At 42.0% G+C, this 19,446-nt stretch overlaps 1 protein-coding gene across 2 annotated transcripts in view; it reads left to right on the forward strand.

Annotated features, from left to right (window-relative positions):
• The window catches only part of CCSER1 (coiled-coil serine rich protein 1), a 1,308,521-nt gene that overhangs the window by 633,104 nt on the left and 655,971 nt on the right, over nt 1-19,446 (forward strand). The gene's annotated exons all lie outside the window — the stretch shown is intronic.

Raw genomic sequence — 19,446 nt, forward strand, 5'->3', positions numbered from 1 at the left:
TACAGGCATATCCCACTTTTAAGTACACATCGGGGTTTATTTTCTAAAGCTGGAAAATGCAAAATCAGGCTCACTTCTGCATTGAAACCAATGAGCTTCTAACCCCAGCTTGTTCAATTAAGCTTTGGTAATAAAACCTGGAAGCTCATTGGTTTCTATGCAGAAGTGAGCCTGATTTTGCACTTTCTAGCTTTAGTAAATAAACCTCATTGTGTACTTAAAAGTGGGGTATGCCTGTATTATAAATAGATTAATCTGCAAATAAAATAAACATTTTGGATAGTATGTTAAGCAACATTTAAAGCATGTGAACAATACTTTGTTCAATGTTCACTCTTACCTTTCAATGGCATTGCATGGCTTTGTAGTGACTTGGAAAAATTCCTGTGACTGGTGGCGCTCTTTTGACCTGATGGGCCTCAAACGTATGGGAACTGCCTTGTGCAGGCTTTCAAAGTTCCAAAAGACATCAAACTCTTTAAAATATACAGCATCAAAACTTGTGCAGTTGCACGTCTGGCAAATATATGCGTCCATCAATTTCAGTCAAATGAAAAGTTTTTTTTTTTTTTAAGTAAATGTAACTCAATTAAAATATAGAAATGCACATACCTTAAAAGTTTTGTCTAGATTACTCAATATTATAAATTATTTCTTTAAATGTAAAAGGTGTGTTTTAAGAACTAATGAAAATTAAGTAAGGTACTTAAAATATAAAAGTAAATTGATTAAAAATTATTTTTATGTTGAAAATTATACATTATTTATGGTAAAATTACAAGCCAGCAGAATCGTTTTTATCAGTGTGAATACAGATCTCACCAGGTATATTCTTTCAAGATAAACTTGAAGTGATTCTTCAAGCCTGTAGTATTTCCCATGCTTCTTGTGAGCATAAAGTTAAATAAAGATGGCCTGAAATCCTTTCCTGGTATTAGCAGTGCTGTGTCTTTTCAGTCAGAATATAAATCAAGAGTGTACCTGCAAGTCTAAGGCAATGTTTATAGAATCTATCAGGCTGAAAGAATTGTCAGTGAATAAGTTCAGAAAAATGTGTACCAACTGAACTGGTTTATAAATGCGGAAAGTACAAAAATCTTTAAAAAGTTAGCTGCCTCAATTCTTTATTGTCACATGCATACAGTACATCAGTGTACGACAAGCCGCTCTCCTGTAGAGAAAATGTATCTTCTTTCCACTGAATTTTACACTACATACCCAATTTATTGCCATTTAGCACTGGCTGTTGAATCTGTCTGCTATATCAATGTCCCAGATATATTTTTAAAGGAGAATTCCACTGATAATTCTCTAATATTATGTGAACTTTGATTTTTTTGCACATTAACTTCATGTTACTACATTGGGCTGTGTTGCTCAATGCAGGCCCAATGCAATGCTATTGTTTCATATAGGCAAAGTTCACAGTATGCACTATGTTGGTGTGAAAAAAGAAACTAAAGTAAGGTATCATGACTCCTGCCTTCGGAAATAAAAGAAAAATCACAGAAACATAATGCCTTAAAAATTTCAGATCAAAGCAAGTGCATTTTAAATGTGTCAACTTGCACCAAATGCAATGTGAGTAGTCTGAATCCAGTGTATCTTGTGAACTGCAGAAGTGCTTATCTTGAAGTCATCCCCCAGCAGTTGTACAAGCTTCCTGTGTGGATAAGGGGATAAACATCTCTTGTTTAAAGTGTCATTAAACCCACATCTTTAAAAAATATTAATAAATGCTATATTACATGCTGGTCATACTCTCTCAGTCATTATGGGATTAATTTTCTGTATTTTGCAAAAAACCTAGTTGATCCTGCTGTTCTCTATCTCCACCTTCAGTCCATGTCCCCACTACAGCTGAGAATTTTGCAGAGCAGTGTTGGCAGCTAGTGCACATGCTTAATTTTCAGTGTATTTACTACCCTGAGCATTTCCTCCCTATCACATCTGAGCACTTCATGTGACTATAGAGCCACACAGTGGTAAATGACAGACCACTCCTTCCATCCTGCTCCATTCCCATTAACCAGCTAAACACAATGGGGGTGAGTTATGACATCTTGATTGATGGAGGTTTTACCTCCCTCTTTTTCTAAGACACAGGCTGGAGTTGCATGACACAGCCTGTGACTGGCATAAATCCACCTGCATCATGTTGTTGCCCAAAAAAATAAAGAGTTGATTTTAAATATATATTTGTATGACAATTCAAAACAGTTAATTTATATAAATTATTTATTTTTACTCTTTACTATCCCAAAGGCTAGGTTTTTTGTGTATTGTGAACATGTGACCAGAGGACTAGAAGCTCCTCCTGCCACTCTTTTCCTGCAGACAGGCTTGGAAAGAGTTGGGTCATGTGACAGCTGTATACCAATTAGGAAAGAAGGTACTTAGATTTTTTTTTTTTTATATATATTGTAATAGTCCCTGTCACTGGGAAAAGGGATGGGATCTCTAACCCTGTGTCCATGTCTTATGGAGAGCCAGCAGGTTGTGTGCCCAGGTGCACACAGCCCATATAACGAGGGGCTAGTGAGAGCAGAGGGTGGAGGAAGGTGGAGTGTGTGTAGCTTGTTGCTACTGCTGTGTGAAGACAGACCTGTGTCTGGAGAGTGGTCTGCCCTGTGGGAGTCTGCAGCCTATGTAAAGGGGATTCTTTGCCCAGGGACTGGGAAAGGCTGGCCAGCCTTGAGAGTCGGGGAGACTGAGGAAGCCAGTGAGTCCAGGGGGCTGTAAAGAATTGGCAAATCTGTTGAGAGCAAGCAGAGGAACTGCTGACAAGAGAGCCAGGTGGCTTGGTATGTTTTCCTTATTTTTGGAGTGCTTAATGAAGTTAAACCCCTGCGTGGGAATCCTGAATGGACCTTTTTGCTTTTGTTTTTCGGTTTAATAAACGTGGGCTACCAGGCCCTTAACTATAATGCCTGTCTGAGGTGGACTCACTGCACTAAAAACGCATTTATCGCTTGAGCTAAATACCCCAAACATTAAAAGTGGTGTTCGAATGCGGGCAGACAGACGGTGAAGTCCGGGTCTCTGCGCCAGTAGTGAGTCATTTCAGGAATTGCTGCTAGCGGTGTGTGGCAGCCAGGCAAACTGCATTGCGCAGAAGTTAAATTGATGAACTGTGTTTGTGTGCATGAGACAGCACAATCTGTGTGTGCACTGTGCAGGTGAGGAAAGCTTGCATGAAGTGAAAAGCAACTTGCTTTAAAGTAACAGTGCTTCATTTTTGCTGGAAAGCGCAAAAGTGTGGTGGAGTGACTGCAGAGATGAAGCAAGAGTTTGAGCCTGCCGGAGAACATTGCAGACTGTTTTTTGCTACACTTAAAGGGGAAGTGCATGCTGTTGCCCCTGGCAACGCTGGTGCAAGCAGGCCAGCTATTAAGGTGCAAAGTCCCAAGCTTACAAGAGGATGCAATTTGGGAAGCCCTGTCAAGGCTCTGAAGCAAGAGCGCTGTTTTCGGTGCAGAGAGTGGGGGCATGTTATGTCCAAGTGCCCTTTGTCTCAGTCTCCAATACAAGGCGACACGGCCAGACAGAGGTCTGCAACAAGGTTTAGAAAGCCTGATTTAAGTCCCAGGAGTGTCCAAAAGGCTTATCAGAAGTTTGACAAGTATGTGGTTGCCCGTAGCAATGGCAGTGATGTCAAGTCTGTGGACTACGCGAGAAACGTATTGCCGACAGAGGATCGTGGCATGTTTAAAGCAACAATGCTTCAAGGAGCGCAAAGTCGCTGCTTTTGGGAGAGTCAGCAAAGTACAGCTGGAAGAGTGCCATCTCCCTTAGCAACAAGGGATCGGGTGTTAACCGGAAGGAGGAGATACAGTGGAGATGTGGAGCGGCATCCCATTAAAGATATGTGTAAAAATGTACCATGCCTGGAATGTGGTCAACTGGGGCATGAAATTTTTTCTTGTCCCAGGTTATGGAACATGCCTGGAGATGTGGTTACTGGGCAGAAGTCTTTGTCTGCAAGCCCAGATTTTTGTGCAAACCTATTTTCAGTCACCTCTGGCAACAGTGAGGAAGTACCTGTTGTGCCTGCAGGGGGTGCTAAGGAGTCAGAAGTGGCTGCTGCAGTTTCATCCCATGGCCACCAGGGAGAGTTAGTCAGTAAAAGTGCGATAAAGGATAGACAACGTACTCAAATGAAGCCAGAGCTACCTGCTACAGATTATGGTAAGACTGTTGCAGTTTGCGGGACTGATCCCAGTGAAGTGGGAGTATATCCGGCTGGGAGATCAGCAGAAGTGGTAAAAATGGACTTGCTGCAGTTTGCTACCCCGAGTAGTGGGGAGACACAGGTTGAAGCTCAACCTGCAGCAAGGTTAAGAACTCAAAAAGACTGGACTCTGTATGTACCTGGTGTAATCCACCAGAGTGCTGGAAGTGGTAACCTAGGGGTGACCAATACAGTTTGTGTGCCAGGTTCCCTAGTGACAGGTGCTACAGAGATGCCCAGGGAAACCTCCCAGGAGCCCGCAGTGGTGAGGCACATGGTTTCCCAGGACAACTGTGGAGCCGCCCTAGTGGGCAAAAGAATGCCTTTGGAGAGGAAGGGTGGTGTGCTGAGCGTTGCACGGGGTGCTGTGTGTTCTGACCAAAAACAGCCTGTTAAAGCTTATAACACTGCTATGTCTATGGCTGATGATACATGTACTTATTGTGATGTATTCAAAAGTAATGATGATGTTGAAAAGTGTATTACTGACAATGTTGATGGTTTGGTGTCTCCCATGGTAACCACAGGTAGTGCAGCAGAGTTGTCCCAGGAAATCTCAGGAGGACTCCCAGTGTTGGAGCCGGCGGGGCTCCAGGACAGCTCTGATACTGCTCAGGTGGAAAACAATGGGAAAATAGCTCAAATGAGGGAGTATGTATTATCACAATCTGATGTGGTTGACAGTGACTGGTGCAGATTGTCTGCTGCTAAACCACTCTGCCCACCTGTGTCTCCATGGGCAGAGGGAGCAGTACTACAGAGTGCTGATGACTGGAGCACAGACAGGATAGACTGGGATAGTCTCGCCATTAAGGTGATAGCGTGGTGGAAAGAAATTTCTGAAGGTAATAGTAAGCTGGACACTATTGCTGCTGTGACAAATGGAGAGGCTGCAAAGCCAGTATACACAGGTGCGTTGGCTGTTGCAGAACTTAACCCCCTCCAGGCGGAAGGATCGGAAAAGGGCGCATATATAGCAGAAGTTTTGTCCACAGCAAAAGAGATGAGTCATGTTGAGTGCCAGGATGATGGGATAATGGATAGGGACTTGGAAGGGCTCAGTGTTGCTGAAAATGAGACAATGAGTGTGACACATGCATTTAGCGGTGCTCATTGGGAGCCGCAAGTTTTGTCAGTGGCCTCTGAGGTGGAGGTCTCTTTGAGTGTCTCAGCCTCTCAAGCCTTAGCAAATGAGCCCCTCCACGTCGTTAGTAAGGGAAAAGTCCCTAGAGTTCTGTGTTTAGATGTGGCATGTCTAGAAATAACTGAGATGTTGTTGGAATGGGTGAAAATCTTTCCGCTGTATACCTGCATGTATCCACCGCAGATGGGCGACCTGGTACTGCGTAGTACCAATCAGTGGAGACACGTGGTACAGGCGATGTTAAGCAATGTTGATAAAAATTGGTTACTGCAATGTTGGTTACTTTTGCAGAAAGTGGTCTCGCAGTTCTCTGCGAGAATGCTTCCAGCGACAGTTATGTGCGGAAGGCGTTCAGGGGAACTGCTAAAGGAATCAGAAATGATAGACATAGTAGAAGTCTCTCCGTATGCTGGTGTGATGAGGTGCATTCCTGCTGGTGCGATCCGAGGTGCAGCTGAGCAGTGGTTGGTACATGGCGCGTGTGCTGTCTCACCCGCTAGACCTCGTGAAAGGGAAGGGCCCGGAAAAGACGCAGCAGTAGTGGGAATTCAATCCATCACTCGCAGGGAGGTGCAGTTTGAGGTACCCGGAGACACTTTGACAGGAAATGGCAGTGTTGGTAACTGTAATGAAAAAGTGTATGAGAAGCACTGTAGAGCACTGTCGGACAACTCAGAGGTATTGGTTGAGGTACCAATGGACACAGAAATGGTTAAAGAGATTGGTGTGGAAAAATGTGGCGCAAAATGTGTGTTGGTAGGACAGTCGCTATTGGAGTGTTGGACAACCGGGAGCGATGTGAAACTGTGCGAATGTCCCATAGGGAGTAACTGCTTGCCTGTAGATGGTCCCTCCCTAGACCCTGTCCTAGCAAACCAGGTGACAAGAGGTCTTGATGATGATGATGATAATATTGAATTAAATAACCCCTTGTGGAACATTGCTATCGAGGTTAAACAGAAGTATGTGGTGTTGATCTCAGATGATTTGGTTGCCAAGGGTAACCACACAGGGGTTAGTGAACCTGATAAACAGATGTTGTTGGTTAGTGTTGCGTCAGGTAGTGAGAGGGGTCAGTCCCTGACAGATTTCATGGAAATGGGTCCCCAACAGTCCCAGGAGAGTAGGTCTGTGGGAGGGAAAAGGAGGATCCCGTGGCCAGAAGGTGGAAGGGATAGAGAGATTAGTGGGAGCCCATGGTTCAAGGTGAAGTGCTGGTGGAAACATACCCGGAAAAAGAAATGGGCCTACGCAGCGAATGGCTGGCACAGAGGTGTCCCATTCTTAGTGACTGGTTTATGTGTTCCTCCCTCCGGTGCAAAACAAGGGGGGAGTATAGGGAAATGTAGGACCCTGTTAAGATCCAGGGTGGGACGTACCTGGAAGCGCACCCGAAAAAAAGGTTGGGCCTACGTGGCTGACAGCCAGCACAGAGGTGTCCCAACCATGACGGGTGCTGGTGTTCCTCCCTCCGGATCGAAACAAAGGGGGGGGATATGTAATAGTCCCTGTCACTGGGAAAAGGGATGGGATCTCTAACCCTGTGTCCATGTCTTATGGAGAGCCAGCAGGTTGTGTGCCCAGGTGCACACAGCCCATATAACGAGGGGCTAGTGAGAGCAGAGGGTGGAGGAAGGTGGAGTGTGTGTAGCTTGTTGCTACTGCTGTGTGAAGACAGACCTGTGTCTGGAGAGTGGTCTGCCCTGTGGGAGTCTGCAGCCTATGTAAAGGGGATTCTTTGCCCAGGGACTGGGAAAGGCTGGCCAGCCTTGAGAGTCGGGGAGACTGAGGAAGCCAGTGAGTCCAGGGGGCTGTAAAGAATTGGCAAATCTGTTGAGAGCAAGCAGAGGAACTGCTGACAAGAGAGCCAGGTGGCTTGGTATGTTTTCCTTATTTTTGGAGTGCTTAATGAAGTTAAACCCCTGCGTGGGAATCCTGAATGGACCTTTTTGCTTTTGTTTTTCGGTTTAATAAACGTGGGCTACCAGGCCCTTAACTATAATGCCTGTCTGAGGTGGACTCACTGCACTAAAAACGCATTTATCGCTTGAGCTAAATACCCCAAACATTACAATATATATATATATATATATATAAAATAATTACAGTGCCATCATCCACATACAGAAAGGGAAGGGGTAGTGAAAATTAAAAAATGTGTGTTTAGTTTCACTTTATCTGCATCGTGTGGGATAGCTATTGTGCTTTCTACTACATTGAAATGTTGAAGGCAGACATATCCATCATTTCCTGCTCCAGTACTAACATTTGAGGACATTTGCCTAATTTCCTGCTCCAGCAATATCATTTGAGGACAGGTTTGTATCAAGTATAGTAAATGTTTATTTATCCTGACAATGAGAAAACAAAAGTTGTGAGTTTGACAGCTTTCCTGACAAATTGTGTTCTCTCTCAACTTTATTTTCTACTTTTTGCTATCCAGTATACCCAAATAACTGCCAGCACACAAGCCCTGATGAAGGGGGAGTTTTGAGCCCTCAAACGAGCTGGCTATATCCTCAGACTGGTTTTCAAGGTAAATAAAGGTTTTACTGAACTTGATGGAAAACCTGTGGAGCTGTCATCCTTTTATATACTATTTTGTTCACTCCCGCAGTCCTCTGGGATACTCTGGCTGCTAGAGAGCTGCCTGTAAGAACTTTATACCTAAGCAACTTCTCACCTATCACTGTATAATCTAGATTTTCAGCTTCTAGACCTAAAACTGTAAATATGTTCAAGTTGGGCATACAGCACTTTTTCTTGGTGGTGGAAAGCCAAGATCTGCAAAGCCTGATCTGCAACAGATTTGCAAATGCATCAATAGTTACATGGACACGAGTTGTGAGTTTGACAGCTTTCCTGACAAATTGTGTTCTCGCTAAACTTTATTTTCTACTTTTTGCTATCCAGTATACCCAAATAACTGCCAGCACACAAGCCCTGATGAAGGGGGAGTTGTGAGCCCTCAAACGAGCTGCCTGTATCCTCAGACTGGTTTTCAAGGTAAATAAAGGTTTTACTGAACTTGATGGAAAACCTGTGGAGCTGTCATCCTTTTATATACTATTTTGTTCACTCCCGCGGTCCTCTGGGATACTCTGGCTGCTAGAGAGCTGCCTGTAAGAACTTTATACCTTAGCAACTTCTCACCTATCACTGTATAATCTATATTTTCAGCTTCTAGACCTAAGGCTGTAAATATGTTCAAGTTGGGCATACAGCACTTTTTCTTGGTGGTGGAAAGCCAAGATCTGCAAAGCCTGATCTGCAGCAGATTTGCAAATGCATCAATAGTTACATAGACAGACATGGGGTCCCAGGCACTTGCTATGTGTCTATATCAAGTGGTGGGAGTGATAGTGCACAAGCTGTAAACACAGTCCAAGAAGGACCTTTAATGGACCTACCTTCCAATCTAACCATTTGATGCCTGAAATGGATGTCTGTGTTGTTTTCAAAAGTTAGCATGGACCCATGCACAAGCCAGTTGTCAACAGAGGATTTTAAAAACGGCTTCACTCTACAGATAATGTGCACATATACAATGACTACATACACTGACATATGTTTTTTGTCTCCGAATTTTCTTTTGCACCTGTTAATTTTGATGATCTTTATAAACAGTTGATTTATCAGTAGATTATCCATTGTTTTCCAGATAATTGGCTTGTGTTTGGATAACTTTATTTCCTGTTCCTGACAATTGCGCGGTCATACACCTCTGCAGTTTTTATTTTGTGTTAAAAAAATTTAAAAAGACAGAATAAAATTTTTTTTTTTTTTTAAATATTTTGTTATAAAAATTTTAAAACAGTTAATTTTTCTCCTTCATTGATGTATGCTGATGAGGCGGCACTGATGGGCACTGATAGGTGGCAGTGATGGGCACTGATGGGTGGCAGTGAAGGGCACTGATAGGTGGCAATAATGGGCACTGATTGGTTACACTGATAGGCAGCACTGCTAGGTGGCACTGATTGGCACCACTGGTGGGCATTGATAGGTGGCACTTGTGGGCATTGATATGTGGCACTTGTGGGCATTGATAGGTGGCACTCATGGGCATTGATAGGTGGCACTGGTGGGCACTGTGGGCACTGTCAGGTGGCAATGGCAGGTGGCACTGGCAGGGGGTACTGGTGGCATATATGAGGCAGAATTGCCTCTTCCTCTTCGGGACTGATGTCCCTTGCAGATAAGCCGGTGATCAGCTTTTTTTTCTCCTTGTGCTGTCAGCGTGAGGAGAAAAAAAAACGATCACAGAGCTTTTGTTTTGATCATGTGATCAGCTGTCATTGGCTCGGATTGGAGTCTCAGTGACTCGTGATCACAGCGGGCTCCGTGCGCCCTGCAGGGTGCACTCAGGGTGTGTGCACAGGGGAGGCCGTCATATGACGGCCTCCCCGAATATCAGGTCCGCACTGTAGCCGTCATTCGGCTATAGCGCGAATGTCAAGCGGTTAATAAATGTTTTTCATTGGGGTTTCTCATCATTCCTTTACCCCAACTACTGTTTTGTCCTTGTTAGTTTCTTTTGAATACATTCAGTTGTTTAGCATATAGCAGTACCAAAGGAAAGGTGATACAGTACTGTGTATGAGAATGAAACAATTCAAATGACAGCTGGATTCTCATTAGCTTATTCTGCCGTATCCATTCAGGGTCATCTGCTTTTATTTGTATCAGACACCTGCTCTCCTGTACCCTTCTCAGAGCTCTAGACCATGCCCGAGCTACAAATCTCAAACAAAAACAGGCAAAAGCAAATGCTGCCTCTTTCAATCTACAGACAATTGTCTTATTAGATGAAGGAAGGAAATTACTTGCACATTTATTCTGTGTGTGTGGGCACTAATGTGAAAACCTATACAAATGTGCTGTGATTACCAAAGAAGGATATGGCCATCATCTGACACGTTACAGACATGCATATAAAATAAAATGTTGAAAAAAAATCTGTATTTTAGAAATAGAAAAGTCAGGAGGCGATCTTAGCAAGTATATGCTATAAAAATATTTACTGATGGCTTCAAATATAATATAAAGGTTCATTCTTAATATTTTATTGCTAACAAGCCCTTTACAGACCATCAGTCTACTTCAGTGAATGTAGAATATAGTCTTTTTGCCTATGTGTATACATCTCCTGTATTATTTAAGAGGCTAATATGATCTAAAACAGATATTGCCACGTTTGCTACAGGACAGTCACTCACTAGGTAGTGGAGCCAGAGACAGCCAGATAGTTGGCATTTAAAAAAAGAAAATCAGTAGTGGCAGCCTAAATATTCTTCTTGGAACAGCTTTTCTTCAGCCACCAGTTAATGACCCAGTAGATGCCTCTAGGTTTTATAAAACTTCAGCTGTAAAGTATATATGAGTGGCTGGAAGTAGGCATTCTCATATTTTAGGGTTGATCATCCCTTTAAGAATCTGTGATTTTCAAAGCTCTGGCAATAAGTGTCTAAAGAAGGTGATTAATCTGTGTGTGCGCTAGTAGAATTTGTAAGAGCGGCAAGGATGTGCAATTCCCTTCCACAGGCGGTGGTCTCAGCGGGGAGCATCGATAGTTTCAAGAAACTATTAGATAAGCACCTTAATGACCGCAACATACAGGGATATACAATGTAATACTGACATATAATCACACCCATAGGTTGGACTTGATGGACTTGTGTCTTTTTTCAACCTCACCTACTATGTAACTATGTACTGAAAATTTCTATAAAAATTCTCAGCACAAATGTTGTTCAAAAGTAGTTCAAGATTTTGGGCATTTTCTATAATGGATGGAACTGTCAGGAATTATGCTCACCCAAAAGAAATCACGGTGGAAAGTATATATAGAGATAAACTACTGAAAGGAAGCATTCCCACCATCACTTTAGCGGAGTCCAGCTTAGTTTATATTCTCTGCACAGCATGACTGGGAGAGAAAGAGGTGCTTTATAGGCGTTTTAGCGCTAAAAATAGTGCCTGCAAAGTGCCTGTAAAGCGCCTCTCCTGTCACTCCAGTGTGAAAGCCCGAGTGCCTTTACACTGAAGCGGTGCGCTTGCGGAACGTTAAAAAAAGTCCAGCAAGCAGCATCTTTGGGGCAAAACACCCCTGCCCATTGAAATAAATGGGCACTGCTGCCGAAGTGCCTGCAAAGCACTTCGGCAGCAGCGCTTTGCGGGCCCTATTAGCCTCTTCTTCGGCGGTGTTAAAAGTGCCCCGCTAGCAGCCGAAAAGTGCAGCTAAAATGAAAAAGCACCGGTAAAACTAGCGGCTCTTTATTGCCGACACTCCCACCACCCCAGTGTGAAAGTGCCCTTAAAGACATTTTTAATGGCCCAGCCCTTAATGGCAACTCTCAAAGTAAAATAAAAACAAGGGAGTTGTTTGATGGTTGTATTGGTAAATTTCACAGTGGATATTAAAGGAAAAACTTTTTTTTTTTTTTTTAACACATGTTCTTTAAAACAGATGATAGTAAATATAAACTGAATAAAGAGCTACTTTTATTGCAGACACTTTAATATTTAACATATTTGAAGTTCCTCTGCACATATCTGTATTTTAAGAAAATCCTCACAATCATGCCTTTTCAAGTCAACAAAATGCTGGTATGAGTCATTTTTGTTAGGTGTATTATACAGTAGCAGCTCTGGCTCAGAAGTAAGATATCATGATGATAACTTTCTCAGGTCCATAAATAGTATATTGTGCTTTGCTGACTTGTGCCGTTCCCCAGGAAAATTACATCAATTTTGGAGCAGAGAGTCTTGACAAGGAGACCTAGTGTCAAATTGAACAAAAATGTCAAGCAGACAGAATTGAGAGCATTTTTGCTTTAACCACTCCATGAGTGATTCTAAAATACTTGCAGGTTTTACTTTTATTACTGATCATTTTCTGTTGATTTTTACATTGAAGATCTTCAATTACCATCAGAGATGTGCAGAAAATAAGTCTTCAATGTTTAGTTGTACTAGCACCTTTAGCAAGAGCTGAAGTTAGAAGCAGAACAATGGTAAGGAATGGTAATAAGGAATGACTACATGTATGACCCATACAGTGGTAGTATACCCCACTTTCACATTTTTACCTACAGGTAAGCCTATAATAAGGCTTACCTGTAGGTAAAATGAATATCTCCTAAACCTATATGGTTTAGGAGATATTCACCTTGCATGCAGTCACTGACATCAGCAGCACATGCGCTCTGAAGGTCCACCGGATGCTGCCGGAAAATCAGAGCTCCTTGCCGGAGAGAGGACTCCTGCACGCATGCGTGGGAGTGACGTCATTACAGCTCTGGCCACTCACAGCGATGGAGCCGCTAACCCATAGAAGCACTGAGGGACCATGTCAGCTCCCTCAGCGGTGACCAGGAGGCGATGCCGGCGCTTCATTCTAAGGTAAGTATTTCATAATAATAATAGTAAAAAAAAAACCCTGTAAGGCAAAGGCATAATGAGCTAGTATGCACCGCATACTAGCTCATTATGCCTTTGCCTTACAGGTTTTTTTGGGGTTTTTTTGCACGCATACAACTGATTTAAAATGGAGCTGCAACCCCCTTATACATGTTAAATAGATCATTCAGATACCTAATAATCATGTGCAAAGATATGTATTCATACACTGTTCTTTTGTTGCTCGCACTGTTCTTTTCATTGCTTTTGAAACTTAATTCTCCACTCTCGCTGGCTGGATAGAAATTCTGGAGTTGTCAGATGCCTGGTCCCCTCAGTGCTCTATGATTCCATCTGTCTGCCCTCTATGTTACTACAGAACACAGAAGTGACATAAGGTCTGTCAGGTTGAACCAAAACACTCAGCAGAGGACCAATAATCTGACACACCCGGAGTTGGGCTGGGCACAAATCATCTTTGGCAACGATAGCGAGTCAAGATTGGCAGTGCAGGCAGTTGGCCATGTTATCAGTATTCTTTTATGGGTACATATTTATTTATATTTCTGAAGCTACAGGGTTGCATTAAACAGTGAGAAAGAGTTGTTGTGGGGCAAATGTACTCTGCCCCTTGTATGTAATCAATAAATCGTTATATTTAATTCAACTCAGTACCATAAATGCAGAAGAGCAAAAATGGAAAAAATGTGAAAGTTACATTGAAAATCACTTTAATTACTGTATTTATTGGTGTATAACACGCACTTTTTCACCCTGAAAATCGGGTGCAAATAGTGTGTGCGTGTTATATGCATATACTGCAATTTGGGCTGCCTAGGAGGGAATGGGGAGGGGGACGAGCGCCGTCAGATTACATACAGCAAGAATCTCCTGTTTACTCAGCGGCCTCTGTAATAGGAAGTCTCCTGGGCCGGCATTGGACCAGTATTCTGTCTATCATAGAAGCCAGTCCAGGAAGCGAGACTTTGTATTAAAGAGGCCGCCGGGTAAACAGGAGATTCTCGCTGTATGTAATCTGATGGCGCTCGTTCCGCCCCCTCACTGTCCCCTCCAAGGCAGCAGTAATCTGAGGTGAGGCTGCAGATGGTCAGGCTGCATTCATGGCAATGGTGAGGCTGCATATTTGCATTGATCAGGCTGCAGATGGGCATTGATCAAGCTGCATTGATGGGCAATTGTGAGGTTGCAGATGGCATTGATCAGGCTGCAGATGGGCAATGGTGCAGCTGCAGATGGGCAATGGTGAGGTTGCATTGATGGTCACTGATCTTATTTTGCTTCAAAGTTTACTTAATTTTTTTTTTAATGAAACTTCCCTCCTAAAATGAAGGTGCGTGTTATATGCCGATAAATATGGTACTTTAAAAAACACTGCAAACTCAAATGATGCACTCAATAAAAATACACCATACTTTTCCATTAACACTATATATATATTTATACAAATTACAATATTCAGCAGACAAGCATATCTACAATGCATGCATAAAGTTATGCCACCTGTAAGTTAACAAATTGTTCATGAACTTTAGTGAAGCAGTGCCCACATTGGCATAATTGTGGTATGTGTTTGAACTATTTCTTCAGATAATTATACCGTATCAATTTCAACAAAACATCAAAAATCAAAATACAATTCCATAAATATTTTAAATGCAGACTGTTTCTAGAAACACGGCCTACCTTCTGAGAAAGTTTACTTCCCATCCTGACATGTTTTGTAGCTGTCTACCCTTCTTGCGAAGTCCAAGTGATGGTCAGCCTCCCTGTTTTTTGATTGACAACATTTTTTGCCAGTGTGTCCCCAGTTTTCTGTGTAGTTAAAGTGGACATTGACTAAGGCAAACGTATACTTGAAACAGTGTGAGACAACTCAGCTAAGTATTGACAGTAGACATTCTGCAGCTGTTTATTTGTCCTAGCCCATTCTACATCCATTGCACAGTGTCTTCATGGAACACCTCTTTTTGTTTCTAGACCCCACCCTTTGGTGACAATGTAGTCCAGCAAACAGAAGCTGGAGTGGTTGGGGTATGCCACCGCTGATAAACACTTTTGAGGTCAGAAGACCAGAGTGTGCCTAGGTATTGTCATGTGTGTAGTGAGTGCTCTGCTGTCTCTAGTTGGGAATTATATAATAAAATTACTTATTTTACTGATTTCTTTGTCACGCCAGACTGTTCTTAGGAATCCCTGTTAGCTACACATTGAATGTAAATTATAGGTCCTTGTAAAAAAAGAGGGAAATTGCACAGCAATTATATGTATTATGAAAGCTGAGCACAGTGGATCTTAAAAAACTCAAAGTGAAAATTTTGACTGAAGAGCACCTTCAGTATCAATCCGTAAATTGCTAATGATATCTGGGAAGCTCTGCACCTTTGCGAAAGTAGGAAAGTACACACACAGGGGTTGAATTACTAAAACTGCAAAGTGTAGAATCTGGTGCAGGCAATCAGCTTCTAACTTCAGCTTGCTCAATTAAGCTTTGACAAAAAAACTTGGAAGCTGATTGTTTTTTAATGCAGAGCTGCACCAGATTTTGCACTCTCCAGTTTTAGTAAATCAACCCCTGTGGGGGAGATTTAATAAAATTGGAGCACACAGAATCTGGTGCAGCTCTGCATAGTAACCAATCAGCTTCCAGGTTTTATTGCCAAAGAATAATTGAACAAGCTGAAGTTAGAAACTGATTGGCTACCATGCACAGCTGCACCAGATTCTGGTGTCCCAGTTTTAGTAAATCAATCTCTGTGTGTACTACTTTAGCAAAGGTGTAGAGTTTCCCAGATATCATTGGCAATTTACTGATCGATATTAAAGGTACGCTTCAGTCACAATTGAAGCCATGAGATGTTCACAGTTAGCAAAACCAGCCTACCTTTTCGACGCTTCAGTTTTAATAACCGTTGCTGTACTGTGCCAGCCCACCCCACACCACACCCTTTTGTTGGTAATCTGGTGGTCCTGGAATACACCCGTCTAAAGGTCCGTACATACGATACGAAAATCAGAAGTAAAATTTCGTACGACGAACGATCTGCCGATTTTCAGATCGTTAGCACGGTGCTTTCGACAGTCGATTCCAATTTTTCCGTACGACAAAAGCTGGATGTACAGACTATGAAATTTTAATTGTACGTGAACACAACGTCCAAATTTTTGTTTAATTAGCACGGTTTTCATCCGAAAAATATCGTAAGAGCAAGAATATGCATGCTCAGAAACAAAAGAATGCATACAAAACTTTTCAACACATTGGGGTTGATTTACTAAAGGCAACTAGACTGTGCACTTTGCAAAGTGCAGTTGCACTCTGCAGGTGCAATTGCTCCAGAGCTTAGTAAATGAGGTAAAGCTTCACTTTGCAAAGAACACCCAATCACATGCAAAGGAAAATAAAAAAACAGCATGTTTGCTTGCACATGATTGGATGATGGAAGTCAGCAGAGCTTCTGCTCATTTACTAAGCTCTGGAGCAACTGCTCTTGTAGAGTGCAACTGCACTTTGCAAAGTGCACAGTCAATTTGCCTTTAGTAAATCAACCCCATTATGTCACTTCTGAAGTTGAATTCTGTCGTACGAGAATTTTCATATGGTGAGTAACCTCTTCACTTTCGATATGAGACTAGCATGCAACAAAAAATGGACGAAAATCTGATTGTGTGTAAGAGGCTTTAGATACTAGAAAGCCTACTGAAGTCCTCTTGTCTCTTTTTTTACCTGATGTAAAAAAAATGTCAGTACTAAAGCCTCATACGCGGTACGATTGTTGGCAGTGGATTGTCTGTTGACAGACTGTTATCCTAAAATCTTACCGTTAGTACGCTCCTTTTGACAATTGTTGTCCAACATTCGGATGACAGGCTAGTAAATTTTCGGCAGACAGTGGCTTGATGTCTGATTTTCATATGGTCAGTACACAAATCCGTCACACAAAAGTTGAAAGTACAAACACGCATGCTAGGAATCAATGCTCACCAAACACAAAATTTGCAGAAGGGGCCCAAAGGGTGGCGCTCAAGAGCTGAAATTCCTTGTAGCACGTCACTACGTTTGTGTTTGTGGCACGACAATTGTGTACCGTTAGTATACAAGACAAGATCCTGGCACACACTCTTTTGACAAAAATCTGATGCTCGGTTGGCCAACAATCGTACTGTGTGTATGAAGCTTTAGTCTAATTTAAACTGAATAGCAGGCTTCAACAATGCACAAATTCTGCAGGAAAAACCTTCAAAGAACAAGGTATGCTTGACATCTTCTGCTCACCTAGAAGCTGCAGATAATTATTCATAATTGACATGTCCAGACCGTAACTTTAATTTAGATGCTGACAGACTTGGCAGAAGACTTCTTTTATCTAATAAGTAAACTACTGCAAGTACAGATATTTTCTCCCTAGAATTAAAAATGGCCATCTTTTTTTCTTTTCTTTTTAATAAGACATAGTGGATAAATAAATTCTTATAGCTATGGGAAAGCTTTGTCTTTATTATAACATGATTAATTAATGTGAGAAATCTTGTGATTTTTAGTGAGCCCATAAAATGTTTTCAGGTAAACATTGTAAGCCCAGGACATTTTCTAAGTTCTAATTGGGTATGTCAAAAGAGGCTTTCTGCTGGCACTTTAAATCCTCACAAGAGCCATGATAAGACTGATGGCAATGGTTTTTATGGACCTTCACACCACTAAATGAGTTTGCTTATCAACCATGGAATGGAATGTTTCTTTGCCTCACTAACAGTGTTTACAATTTGCTGCTTCTCATCTGCAAGAATCCACAGTGCAGCTGGAAGATGTGCACAGGAGATAGTATCGGAATGAAGAGATACCAGGCTGGCCACTCACTACTCGTATAGGCATTATGTGAAGTGAAGGCTTTGCAAGATTAGCTTGGAAATCCGCTGTGTGCCCAAGTTGAATGCTAAGAGGAAGCCAGCAGATTATTCCCTATCTGACAGGTGCCGCATTAATCAGCTGTTGCGAATTTATCTGTTGAATTGCTTAGAAAATCAAACAATTTGGATAGTCAGGCTGTGCAGCCTTCTCTTTCTAATGCAAGTTCACCAGTCCTGCTGTTTCTACTACTTGTTTAGATAGTATATTTGTTTATCAAATATGCAATCTGTCTTTATTGCAAAGATTAAGTTGTATTTCCAGCAGGTAAATACAGTGCAACTGCTACAGAGTCCATGAAGTCATAGCGCCCAGAGAAAACAGCTATTCAGACTTATCCCAACTGTATGAATAATTGCAATGTTAAATGCTTAAATGAGCATTCATTTATGTTATTATTATTATATAGTTTTTATATAGCTCCAACAGTTTGAGCAGCGCTTTACAACATGAGGGCAGACAGTACAATTAGATTGAACACACTTGGTGATGAGAAAAGGCAGTAAGAGATGATAATCTGCTTCCGTAAAAAATAGTCCCAGGTGAAATATTTAACCTTTTAATGACCGTGATGTGTAGATTAACCACTTCAGCCCCGGAAGAATTTACCCCCTTCCTGACCAAGCCATTTTTTGCGATACGGAACTGCGACGCTTTAACTGACAATTGCGTGGATGTGCGATGTTGTACCCAAACAAAATGTATGTCCCCACAAATAAAGCTTTATTTTAGTGGTATTTGATCACCTCTTCTGTTTTTATTTTTTGCGCTATAAGCAAAACAAGAGCGACAGTTTTGAAATTTTTTAAAAAATTTTTGCTATAATAAATATCCCAAATTTTAAAAAAATAATAATAATTTATTCATCATTTTAGGCCAATATGTATTCTTCTACATGTTTTTGGTAAAAAAAAAAATGCAATAGGGGTATATTGATTGGTTTGTGCAAACGTTGTAGCGTCTACAAAATAGGGGATAGATTTATGGCATTTTTATTTATTTTTTATTTTTTTACTAGTAATGGCGGCGATTAGTGATTTTTATTGGGACTACAACATTGCGGGGGATAGATCAGAAGCTTTTGACACTTTTTTGGGACCATTGGCATTTATACAGCGATCAGAGCTAAAAATAGCCACTGATTACCGTATAAATGTCACTGGCAGAGAAGGGGTTAACACTAGGGGGCGATCAAGAGGTTAAGTGTGTTCCCCAGGTGTGTTTCTAACTGTGAGGGGATGTGCCTCACTAGAGGAATAACCAGATCGTTGTTCCTACTTAGTAGGAACAGACAATCTGTTTCTCCTCCCCTGTCAGAACAGGGATTTGTGTATTTAAACACACAAATGCTCGTTTTGGCTCTCGTGCCCGCGATCGCAGGTGGCTGGCAGCTATCACACCTGCCGGCCATGTGCATCGAGTCCCCCGCTGTGCAGTGGACGTGCGCCTGCTATGGCTCTTAAAGGAGCTGCTGTACATTTACGGCAATTCGCGCAGGAGAGCGTCATGACACAGGAAGGAGTTGACCAGCTGATCTCATTAGCACACACCCTGCATCATCTACCCTCAGCTGGTCAACTCCCTTCTGTGTCATGACCTAAAGTCTGTTCAGGAAGTAAGGCAGAAGTAATGGAGCAGTGTTTTTAAACATCCATAAAGAGAGTGAGGTAAAAAATAAATGGAAAGCTGTTTTATTTTTTTGAAAAAGAACTACATTAATGCTATATTGGTACAAAGGGGAGCTGG

This window comes from Aquarana catesbeiana, linkage group LG01 (genome assembly GCF_042186555.1).
Source record: "Aquarana catesbeiana isolate 2022-GZ linkage group LG01, ASM4218655v1, whole genome shotgun sequence".
NCBI classification, from domain to species: domain Eukaryota; kingdom Metazoa; phylum Chordata; class Amphibia; order Anura; family Ranidae; genus Aquarana; species Aquarana catesbeiana.